Source organism: Nannospalax galili, unplaced genomic scaffold (genome assembly GCF_000622305.1).
Source record: "Nannospalax galili isolate Female #2095 unplaced genomic scaffold, S.galili_v1.0 scaffold1233, whole genome shotgun sequence".
NCBI lineage: Eukaryota > Metazoa > Chordata > Mammalia > Rodentia > Spalacidae > Nannospalax > Nannospalax galili.
Window position 1 is genome coordinate 1187435 of NW_008333791.1, and position 12390 is coordinate 1199824.

The 12390-nt window shown below is 42.7% G+C and overlaps 1 long non-coding RNA gene across 1 annotated transcript; it reads right to left on the reverse strand.

The window, feature by feature from the left end:
* Positions 1 to 649: 649 nt before the first annotated feature.
* Positions 650 to 1607, reverse strand: LOC115069519. Its single transcript, XR_003848780.1, has 2 exons — positions 1505 to 1607; positions 650 to 900 (listed from the first exon to the last, which is right to left on the reverse strand). It is a non-coding gene; the product is annotated as an uncharacterized LOC115069519 (long non-coding RNA).
* Between the last annotated feature and the right edge of the window lie 10783 nt (positions 1608 to 12390).

A 12390-nucleotide genomic window follows, 5' to 3' on the forward strand; every position in this document is an offset into this window, starting at 1 on the left:
GAGCCAGGAAGGATACATGTGTGATATTCATCTTTTTTTTTTTGCTTTGACAAAATACCCGAGGAAACAAATTAAAAGGAGGAGAGGCTCATTTTGATTCATAGTTTCGGAGGCCTTAGTTTATATCAGTGGGCTCCAATGCTTTTAGGCTTGTGGCAATGCAAAAACATCATTGTAGAAAGGCACGTCAGAGGAAAGCAGTTTACTCATGGCAGCCAGGAAACAGACAGAGAAAGTGAAGGGGACACCTTCAAAGGTGTGCCTCTGGTGGTTTACTTCCTTATCTATGATCTACCTCCTAAATAGCCTACTTAGCTATACACCTAATTCACTGCATATGCCATAACAAACCACTGTGGCACATATCCTTTTTTCCTCTCTGAGTTCCCTGCAAAGGAAGAACCTTTCTCTTGGACTTACTAATTTTCACCTCTTCTTCATCCTTTCATCTTTTGTTCCTCTGTTTCTCTGGTCTTAACTGTGGGAAAGTGGCTCCAATGTATCATGTATTTCTCCAAATCAGATTCTGATATTTGAGTATATGCTCCAAATCCTTAGGCTTAGGCTTTTGTAGCCTCAAATCAAGAACTTAACTTTGATTGCAAAGACATGTAGGGTTAGCTGTTAGGGAGGAGGTGAGGGGTAGGAAGAGGAAAATAAACATCATGGTTTATTGTCTGCTCAGTTTACATCTAATCTGTGGCCAAGGTAATTTTATCAGAAGTTTACCTCTTACTGTCTTTCTCTAGCTGAAAAAATGTTCTCGTCCTAAGAACAAATCCATTGTCTTCCTAGGCCAATTGGACAAGATTGTAGATTATAATAACATTCTTCACCTTCCTAGAGCCAGAAAGGACACGTGTGATACACATTCATCCTTCTGTTGCTTTGACAAAATACCTGAGGAAACAAATTAAAATTCTGTTATTACTTAGAAAACTGTGTAATCAGAACTCTGATGGAGGGCAGCCCTTGGGGATGTTGGAATATGGACTAGGGAGGAATTGTTTGTAAGGGTGTACTGCAGAAGGCTTGCTGGAGGGACTGCTATCTTCCTGGAGGGAGAGCATTTCAGGTACAGGCTATCCCTGGCCTGGTGAGCTGCAGATGAGAAGGAGCAGGTGGGGAGGGCACTGAGTGGACCCTCAAGCATAAGCTTGTGCCAGGCCTGAGAAGCAAAGCATTTGGCTCTCATCCCAAGGGGATGAGGTATGAGCCCAGCAGAAACTTCTAGGCTGGATAGTGCTGTAATTTAAGTAGTTTGCCCTGTTCCCTCTCCTGGTATTTTATTTGTCCATTCCACTCCCCTCACTTCAAGTGCCAGTTCTCTTCCTTATAATGGAAAGGATTTCTGGCACTGCTCAGCCTTATACCTTGTCCCTCCTTCCCTGTATTGCTCTGCACTCTACAGCCATCTTAAACTTGCAGGCTTCTGAATATTCTCTTCTCTCTGAGCTTTTGTTCTTGCTGTTCTCATGTTCCCTGCCCTCAGCCCCCTCATTACCTCTTATTGTCTTGTAGGTTTTGGTTCAGCAGTTACCTCCCCAGATCGTGTCCATAGGCTGAACCAAAACTTTTTCTTGTGTTCCACAAGTCCTTTGTGTCCTCCCCAGTGTTCCCAGGCTGCTTTTGAACTATAGTCTATTCCCTAGTCCAGACCTGCCTGGGCTTGTGACCAAGTTGCTCTTTGGCCTGCTTCCTGTGAGCATGTGGGTGGAGTTGGCAGTGTTCCCTGTCCTGAAGTGGATTTAAGGCTTGATTAAGGCTCAGGACATGCAGAATGTAAATAGGATTAGTGGGCAAGTAATTAGGCAGTTACAAGTGAAGGGGTGGCCTCTGGCTGGGACCTAAGCCTTACTCTAGATTCTAAAGGCTTAGTTTTTGTCTTAGAGTCAGATGACCTGGGTCCTAACCCAGCACTAATATTGATTTGCTGTGTGGTCTTGCTAAGCTCCCTCCCTTTTTTTGAGCCTTGATCTTTTTGTTTTAATTCATGAAAGACAGTATAATGATCCTGGGCTGGGGATGTAGCTTAGGTTGGTAGAGCACTTGCCTAGCACGCATGAAGCCCTAGCACCATATAAACTGGATGTGGTGATACATGTTTGTAATCTCAGTACTAGGGAGGTGGAGACAAAGAGGATCAGAAGTTTAAAGCTTGGAAGGGATGGCTTAGTCAGTAAAGCACTTGCCTTGTAAGTGCAAGGACCTGAGTTTGATCCCTAAACTCATGTAAAAGTTCTGGGCCTGGTGGCACATGCTTGTAATCCCAGTGCACGGGGAGGGAGATGCAAGAGGATCCCTGGGGCTCATTTTCCTGCCGGACCACCCTGAGTGGTTAGCTTCAGGCCTACAGGAGACTTTGATCACACCCAAGGTTGTCTTCTGGCTTCCATATGCACCCCCCACATGTGTACTCCTCCCCCACATGAACACACATACACACACATACACACACACACACACACATGCACACACACACACACACACACACACACACATTAAAAAATAGGACAAAAAAGTTCAAGCCAAGTTACCCTTGGCTCCATAGCAAATTTAAGCTACATACAACTGTCTCAAAAAAATATTATAAGGACCCTAAGTGTATCCTTATCTATAAGTTGGCAAGGTTGAGCTAGGGTGATGTATCTGTGAGATTTGTGCAAATATTCACCATGGGTGCTGTGCTGGATCTGCTGCTGGTGCTATGTACATGAAGCTGACTCTGTCCCTGTGAGAACAGATTGCAGTCTATAGGGGTTAACTCACTCATTTACAGATGGTTGGTGCACACTGAGATGGTTCTAACACAGTGTCAGAGGGGCAAGGATGCTCGTACTCACGTGGGGAAGTACTAGCTGAGTCAACTTGGGCTACTGTCTGTATCTCCCTGAGCTTCAGTTCCCCTTTGGCAAAATGAGGGTGATAATTCTCGACTATTTCCATAGGTATGTTATGAAGGTTAAAGGAAAATAACATAGCTAAAGAATTTAGTGCCCCAGAGATTACGGCATGGATTGCAGTTATAAAGAGAGAGTCACAGGTACTGTCAGTGGGGGAGGTGATTCTGTTTGTGGAAGTGGTGGACTGAGAAGGCTTCCCAGGCTGGGCCTTGGAAGATGCAGAGAATCTCCTGAAGGGGAGCAATACAGGAACTATAGGTAGGGCTTTAGGGCCTCCATGAGTCTTAGGGCTTACTATATAGACCTCTGCCATCTTGCTCCAGGTGCCTTCTGCCCACTCAGTATTGCTGTTTGAGCTCCTTTCTGTTCCATGTCTGCTGTGATTATTCCTAGGCTGTCCATTGCTTCCCACTCATCTCTCCCATCAGGATAGCCTCCCCACTGCCCAAGGCCATTATCTTTTACAGAGAAGATTCCAGGGCCTTCCTTGGTCCCCTTAGAACCTACCTTCTCCGTACTGAGCTCTCACACCTCTGCTTCACCTGGACTCAACCAGTTCTGTACTGTAGCGCTCATGTCCACATGTATGTTTGAAGGTTGGATCCATTTCATTTCACTTCCCCCTGCCCTGCATTCATTTTCTCCCCCATATATATACATGGTATGCATAAATATGTATATGGCATGCATAAATATACATGTGTGTGCATGAAAATAGAGGCATGAAGTTGATGTCAAGTGTGTTCCTTGGCTGCTCTCTATTTAATGAGGCATGATCTCTTAATAACATGGAGCTCACCATCTCTGGCTAGTCTAGCCAGTCAGCTTGCCTACACAGATCCACTGTCTCTGCTCCTGAGTGCTAGGATTACAGGTAGCTCCCACACCTGCCTGGTTTTAAAAATAAATATTTTATTAATTTTTAAGAATTCCATGTATGTATACAATGTATTTTGATTATAGTCATCCCTACTCCTTCCCATAATTCCTCCCAGATCCACTCTCCACACCACCCTTCCCAACTTCATGTCTTTTTTTTTTTGAAAAAATAACTTACTGAGTCCAATTTGTGCTGTACATGTGGGGTCACCACTGGAGCATGGTCCTACCCGGCTTTTACGTGGGTTCTGGGAATTCAAATTCTGGTCCTCTTATGCATCAAGAGCTTTATTCACTGAGCCATTTTCCCAGCCCTCCTCTGGATTTTAAATGCTCAGGTTTCCTCATTTAGTGTTCCTCAGATTCTCTCTTACGTAACAATACCCAGAAATTTGTTGTGGGCCCTCTCGGTGCACATTCCTCACCTCCTACTCATTCCTCCACCCACTATGTTTTAACTTCTAACCAAGATCTTTCTTCTAAAATGGTTTTGGCCCAGGCCACCAATGCAATCCATTTAACTTTTTTGCATAAGCCTGTTTCTAAATATTCTCAGGCTTGATCCATCTCTGCTCTGAATTGTCCACCTTGTTCCTTTCAGAATTTTATTTACTTATTTAAAAAAAGAACTCACCAGATCTGAGTCACATAACTGTTCCCAGGACAGGGCTGCAGGCCAAGCAAAGAGACAAAGTATTGCTTAATTGCCCAGCAGCCAAAGGGCAATGGCAGGACCCACAGGAAGACTGGACATATAGCAGTTAGCTGCCTGGTAGGTTTTGCTTGGGCTGAGCAACATGTGATGTATTGGATGTGATTTCCCCAAATTTAATTGCTCATTTAATTAGCTCATCAGGAAATGGACAAAATATGTCCCCGGACTGGTGAGGAACTCCACAAAAGAATATCTTGTGTTGCAAAATAATGGCTGAAAATTAGATTAATTTTCAGGAAGAAACCACAGTTGTGATTATCAGGGCCCTCTTTAGCCCCTCAGAAGAAATTGACCCGAGACACTAAGTCAGAGTGACTGAGAGAGCACGGAGTAAAAGTGACTTCTCAGAGTAAAGGGAATGTCACCGGAGAATAACCTTTTCCTGCCTCTTCTTCCATCCCTCCTCTCCTAGCTTTCAGTGTACACCATTCCTTTTCTGGTTGGATCTAATCTTGGTGCAACCAAAATTCTCCATTTTCTATCTTCTTTTCAGCCTGTGATCTTACCTAGATCTCTTCCAAGTCGCTAAGACCCCCTGGCTTGCCACCACATTCTTTCCAGATACCACCCACATCTCTACTTTCTGTTTCTTATTTACAGGTCTTGAAAGAGTTGTCTATACTCTGATTTTTCTTTTGTACCAGCATCCTCCATTTACCTCCATTACTCTACTGACATGATGCTTTCCAAGATCACCAATGGCTTCTTAAATCCTGAACTCTAGGGATACTTTTCATGCTTTTAGGTTTCTTGTTGGCGCTCTACTTAGTTTTCTTTTCCATCCTCTCTTTCATTCAGCTAGTATTTGTTAGGTGCCGAGATATAGCAATTGGAGAAGACAGTTGTGGTTCTCTCATGGCTCTTAAATTCTAATCAGTGAGACAGATAGTAAACAAACAAGAATATGCTAATTTATGCAGAACATACAAGACCTCTTGCAAGTCTGCAAAAGAACTAACTCCAATTATGTTCACGAATTCATAGAAAGTTTCAGGGAGGAAGAGCTGTTTTAACTGAACGGACGACTAGGACTTAGCAAAAACATGGGAACGAGGATCCCTGGCTGAGGAAAGAACATGTGGGAAAAGTCTGAAGACAAGAAGGAGCAGATGACCTGGGAGACCTGCTTTAAGGTTGGTGGCAGCAGCCTGGGTGGGTGGGGTGAGAAGACGAAGTAGAAACAATGAGAAGTTCTATGAGGCAGCCCCCACTTGCTTTCAGTGCTACAGAAGCATTTTCGGTAGAGGAGTGATATGATAAATCTGCTTTCTGGAAATACTCTTAGATTCAGGATGGACAATATTTCTGAAGGAGACAAGAGTAGATTTAGGAGGCCCAGTTAGGAAGACCACTTCAGTAGTTCATGTAAATATGATGTGGGTGCACTTAGGAAGAAGTGAGTGGTTTTGAGGCTCTATGGGAAGCCCAGTACACGGAATGCACTGACATTAGATTTGGAGGAAATCCAAATTCTACTCTGAGGCAAGGGATGGAGGATGGAGGATGGGGCCATTTCCTGAGATGTGATTTTATATATATATATATAAATGTGGGTATGAGACTGTTGGGGAAAAGTATGTTGACATATAGAGTTTGTGATGCTTATGATACCAACTCTGAGTGTACACATGGAGCTCAGACGAGTAGCTTGGGCATGAGCTATAAACTTGGCAATTATTAGAATACTGGTGTGAGTGAGGAATTGCCTTCAGAGAGAAGGCAAAGAGAAAGGGCAGGGGCAGGGTCTGAGACAGAACCCTAAAGCCATCAGTATTTAATGACCGAGAAGGGAGTATGGTGGTCAGCCCCCAATCATCACTGTCTCCTGGAAATCAACACACTTGTATAGCTCTACCACATAATACGTCCATGGGTGTGACCAATAGAAGTGGCTTATCCCCATCAAGACACTGTAGCTTTCTTTTGCTGGCTCTTCCTTGTGCTTTCTGTTTCTCTTAAATCATCTTCAGTCAGCCACTATGCTATCAACCACCCTGTGGGGTTGGGGGGGTACCAGGTGGTAGGAAACTTCATTCCACAGAGCATGGAAGTAGATCCAGCCCTTTCCGATGATGGCAACCTTAGCCAACAACTTGTCTAGAGCCTTGTTAGTGAACACAAGCTAAAATTCACTTAAGCTGCCCTAATCCTCATTAATAGAAATTGTGTGAAGTAAGGTATTTTTTTGTTTGTTTGTTTCTAGTGTTAATTTTTGAGATAGTCTATTACACAGCAGTATATAACTACTACAGAGAAATAGAAGAAATGGGTAGAGAGGTAGAATAGCTACCTGGTGCTTCTGGATGGAAGGGTTATGTAATGGTTAATATTGTGTACCAACTTGACTGGGCTGACCAGAAATTTGGTCAAACTTTATTCTGGAGGGTGTTTCTAGATGACATTAGCATTTTCAGCATTTCTATTAGGCAGACTTTGTTAAGGTGGTGGATGACCCAATCAGGTGGAGGTAAGTGAAACAGAAAGGTGAACTAAGAGGGAACGCCTGCTGCCTGGCTGCGAAATAGGCTAGCACTCTCCCCTTCATTTTGCTCTCGAACTCCTCTTGAGTCTACTGGCTGATGGACTGAAATTATACCATCCCCTCTCGTGGCCCTTGGACTACTGCTTGCAAAACAAACGTGCCACTTGTGTGAACCTTAAACAAACAAAAAGTAAGTAAAGTTGGGAGGTTATAAAGAAAGTATTTATACATATGATTGCTCGATCTATCACAAAAGGCTGCTAGATGCCAAACTTGTAGAGGCTGTCTTCACCTTAAGCAGAAAGTGTTTGTATAAGGACATCTGACAGCAACTGTCCAAACTGATATTGTCCTTGTTATCCGTCATTTGGCAAATGATTATTGTTTTAAAATATCTGTGTGATGGTCCTCGTTTTTATCTTTGAAATTGTTCCTTTGTCTTACCTCTTTGAATATATATATAGTATATTTGTGAGTGCTCTGCTATATCAAATAAATACATTCTTTGGTGAATCTCTATAACTTTTTAAAAATGTAGGTTGACAAAATACCTCATTCATTCTTTGGGACTTCAGCTTCATAGCTGTGAATCTTGGAATTTGTTAGTCTTCATAATCATATGAGTCACCTTCCTATAAGAAGTCTCCTTTCCCTGTATGTTTATCCTATTAGGACTACTTCTCTGGAGAATCCTATCACAGACTGCATCTCTCCCATTAGACGAGGGTGACGTGGATAGAACTGGAGAAAAAGATAAAGCCAAGGAGTATGGCCAGCACTGTTATCAGCCCGGCCCGACTCCGTGACAACCTCCTGTCAGCTTTGTGAGCTTAGCTGTGTGAACCCCTGTTGGCTTTATTGGAACTACAGGTTTGCTATCCCCTTTGGATCCAGGCTGTATCATCTGGGAAGAACCTCAGGAACTACAGTGAGGGCCCAGGATTTGTCCCTGGGATCCTGCCTTCTGGGCTATGTAACTCAGGACTGTCTGGCTATTTCCATCCCATCTGGGCTCCATCATCAGACTGGTTCAGACTTTCTCATCTCTTCTCTGAAGTTTTTATTGTGGCTTCTATCACTGTCAGGGGACTTATAGCTTTAATGATTGTGAAACCCAAGTGCTGGCTTTTTCAGTTACTTGCTGGTCAAATTCCTTTCCTCTGTAGGACTTACCAAAGACTGAAGGATTTACTGCTAAGATCTGAGCTCTGTAATTTTGATGGAAGGAAATTGGTAAACTGACCTAGAAGCTAAAGAGCTGGGAGTGAGGATGGGGATGTTTTCTTGTTTTAACTGGAGATGCAACAGGTTTGAGTGTAAGATTTCAGATTCTAAAGGAGGCCTCAGGAGCTTCATGGCAGAGGCATCTGTCTTCATTCCACAGCACTGGACCTGACAACTTGAGGTAACAATCTCATCACACTGCCAGGATGGAACCTTTTCTGATGTTGGGAGTTATGAGATGCTGGGCATTTATTGAAATGAGATATGTGAATCTTCTGGGCATGAGGACTCTGAGCTCTACTACCAGCTCTGACCACCACCCTCTGGGCCATTTTAACTAGAGAAAGTGGTGCTCAGACTGGGGCTTCTAAGCTGAGAAGGGGTCTTCTAACAAGTTGCACTGAAATTGAACTTATTATTATATCCCTTGATAGATATTCCAGTGAGACAGCTGGATCCTCTAGTCTTGAGTTCCCAAGATTGCCTTTTGTTCCTCTCTGGAGATCCTGTTACTGTGATCACCTCAGGAAATTCCCAGGAACTTTCTGGGGTCAAAATATCAATTCTGATAACATTTATCTCAGATGGGTCCTCTGGAACCAGGAGATGCTACAACTGTTGCCAAAAACTCAATAGATTATTTTCTAACTACTACTTCCACTGAAATCTGTTCCTAAACCACATTCCATCAGAGGCACTCCAAGCTCTGCCATGGAGCCATTGAACACATTACTTCTACTAATGAGTTGTAATAAATTTGACATTTTTTCCCAGTGCGCTGGGAATCAAACTCAGTGCCTCATATTAGGCAAGATCTACCACTGAGCTATATTCTCTGCACGTGATTTTGACTTATAGATTATGAGACAAGATGCCAGACAAATTGAAAATACAGAAAATGATCGAATAGAAACCAGTGAACCTATTTCTCAGATGTGACTATTTTGCCTATCCCTGCCATCGAGAGATCAAACCCAGTGTCTTATGCATATTAAAGCAAGTGCTTTACTAGCAAGGGCCCATATCTATAGCCACCTTTCTTTCAAAAGCAATTAAATGCTGGCTACAGCTAAAATTCTATTCTGATAATCCCTCCTGCTATCTAGCTTGAAATTACCATGCTTTCCATGTGTCTTGAAAATTAAAAATTTTTTATTTTAAAACTTTTGTTATTTTATTTTTATGTGTATGAGTATATTGCCTGCATGTGTATAAGTGCACCTATGTTGTGCAATGTCTGTGGAGGTCAAAAGAAGGTGTCAGATCCCCTGAAATGAGTTATGAATGGTTGTTAGCCACCATGTGGGTGCTGGGAATCGAACCTGGGTTCTCTGCAGGAGCATTCAGTGCTCTTAGCCACTGAGCCAAGCCATCACTCCAGTCCCTGAAAATTAAATTTTTTTTTGTGTCCATACACTTGCCTTTCTCTCTCTCTCTCTCTCTCTCTCTCTCTCTCTCTCTCTCTCTCTCTCTCTCCCCAGACCATTATCTGTCTGCCTTTACCACTCCCCACCTTATTTTTGAGACAGGGTCTCTTGCTGAGTCTGGAACTTGCTGTTTTGTCTAGACAAGCTGGCCAGCAAGCCCTCAGGATCCACATGTCTCATCTCCCAGTGCTGGTGTTACAGGTACATATCTTCATGCCTAACTTTTACATGGGTGCTGAGGATTCGAACTCAGGTCCTTATGCTTGCATGATAAGCTCTTTACCCACTGAGCCACATCCCCAGTCCTTCCATGCAGGAATATAGACTACTCTTTCTATATATGGTGTGAGGGGGGTTAATACATTGTATTATTTCTTTGTGTTTTAAAACTGCACATAAGCAAAAAAAATACTGGAGAGATGGCTCAGTGGTTAAGAATACCGGTTGTTCTTGCAGAAGACCCGAGTTCGAATCCCAGCACCCACATGACTGCAAACAACTGTCCATTAACTCCAGTTCCAGGGGATCCGATGGCCTCTTCTGTCCTCCGTGGGCATTGCATGACAAGGGTGCACTTACCTACATGCAGGCAATACATGCATACACATAAAATAAAAAAATAATAAATAAAATATTTAAAAAACTGCATATAAGCTGGAACAAGTCCCCAGTGTGTAGCTGAGGAAACAGGCCTCAGAGTGAGCTGGGTGCAGTGGCATGACAGCCTCAGCTCATTGGGAGGCTGAAGCAGGAAGACTGCCTGAGCCCGGAACTTTGAGGCCAGGAAGGACAACAGGGCAAGATTCTGTCTCAAAAACAGCCTTCCCCAAATCCCCAAAGCATCCTCACCTTCTCTCCTACAAAATGGTTACTTGCTTTTGCAATTTTCTTTGTCCCCCTTTTTTGCTTTGCTTTTGAGATTTATTCATAAGTGTCCTGTGGTATTGTATTTGCTATAGTTTGGCTATGAAGTGTTTTCCCCAGAGATTCAGATCTTAACAGCTTGTTGCTCCTGATGGGCTTTTGGGGGGTGATTATATTTCGAGGGCTCTGATCTGATTAATGGATAAACGACTTGATGGTGGCACTACTGGGAAGAGATGGGATCTCCTTGGAGGAAGTGGGCTACTGGGAGCATGCCTTTGGGGGATATGGTTTGCTTGTTCCTTTCCCCTTCCTGTCTCTCTGCTTCTTGACTGTTATGAGGTGAGGACCCTTCTTTGCCACACGTTACTTCTCCATAATGTTCTGCCTCACCTTGGGTCGAAAGCAGTGGGGCCAGTTGATAAAGAATCGAAACTTCTAAAACTCATCCAGAAACAACAAATAAAACTTTCCTCTTTTATTTTGCTTTTATTAGATATTTATCACAATGATAAATATCTAACTAATACCATTGTGGGGATTATTCAGTATATATAAATTGGGATGATTCCACTTAAAAATTATACCTCAAGTTGGGCGTGGTGGCAAATCCCAGCACTTGGGAGGCAGAGATCTCTGCGAGTTTGAGGCCAGCCTGGTTTACATAGCAAGTTCCAGGCCAGCTGGGGCTACAGGAAGACCCTACCTCAAAAAAACAACAACAACAAAATATTTCAAGCACGGTTATATGGAACACCTTCATCTGATCTCTGGAAGCAAGTATGGGAAATTGGATATGTGAATAGAAGAGTCACAGGGTTGTGAGGTCTCTGCTCCTATGGCTTTACTGAGGATTGTAGTGTTGCGAAGCTCACACTTACTGGAAATAGATGACTGCTTCTGTTTCTCTACATTCTTATTTGATGGTGTCAAACTTGAAGGGCTCTGTTAAGCTCATTATGCATTGAATTTTCATCATCTCTGATTTCTAGAGAGGTTGATAATTTCCCCATGTTTGTGGCCACTGAATTTCTTTTTCATATCTTTTGCCAATTTTCCTATTAGGATATTGGTCATATACTTTGGAGACCAGTTCATCATTAGTTATATACAGCATAAATTTCTAATTTAGTTTTTGACTTGAATTTTTATTTTGTTACTCTATGTGTTTCATCATATATTAATTTCAATTTTCTTGAGATAGTGTCTTCCTATGTAGCCCAGAGTAGTCTGGAACTTGCAGCTTAGCTCAGGTTGGCTTTCAACTTTCCATTGCCCTGCCTTAGCATCCTAAATACTAGGGTCATAGCCTTGAGTGAACATGCCTGCTTTAAAGTTTTTAGAAAAGTTTTGTTTATTATTTTTATTTTATATGTATGAGTGTATCCCCTGCAAGCGTGTAAGTGCCCCTGTGTCGTGTAATGCCCACGGAGTACTCTTAACTGCTGAGTCATCTCTCTAGCCCCCAATCTTTTTTTTTTTTTAGGCCTGGGGATCTGACCTAGGACCTTATGCATGCTAAGCAAGCACTTTACCAGTGAGCTATGGCACCCACTCTTTCAAATTTTAATGTGGTGAAATTTATTACTGTTTTTAATTAACATTTTTTTTCTCAGAATTTTGTACATGAGTACTGTATTTATGTAATTCTCATCCTTTCCTCTCCCTCCAACTCTTCCCATGCCACCCTTACACCCATTCTCAATGTCATGATCCTTTCTTATTTAATTATTATTGTTGCACATATATGTGACACATGCACATACACACATATTCCATTTAGTGTTGCTTCTATGTACATGTGCTTAGGGCTGACCACTTGCCACTTGGGATTGGATGACCTCTCAGGGGACTCATCCTTGATTCTTCCTCTCTCAGCAGTCATTGACTGCCTGT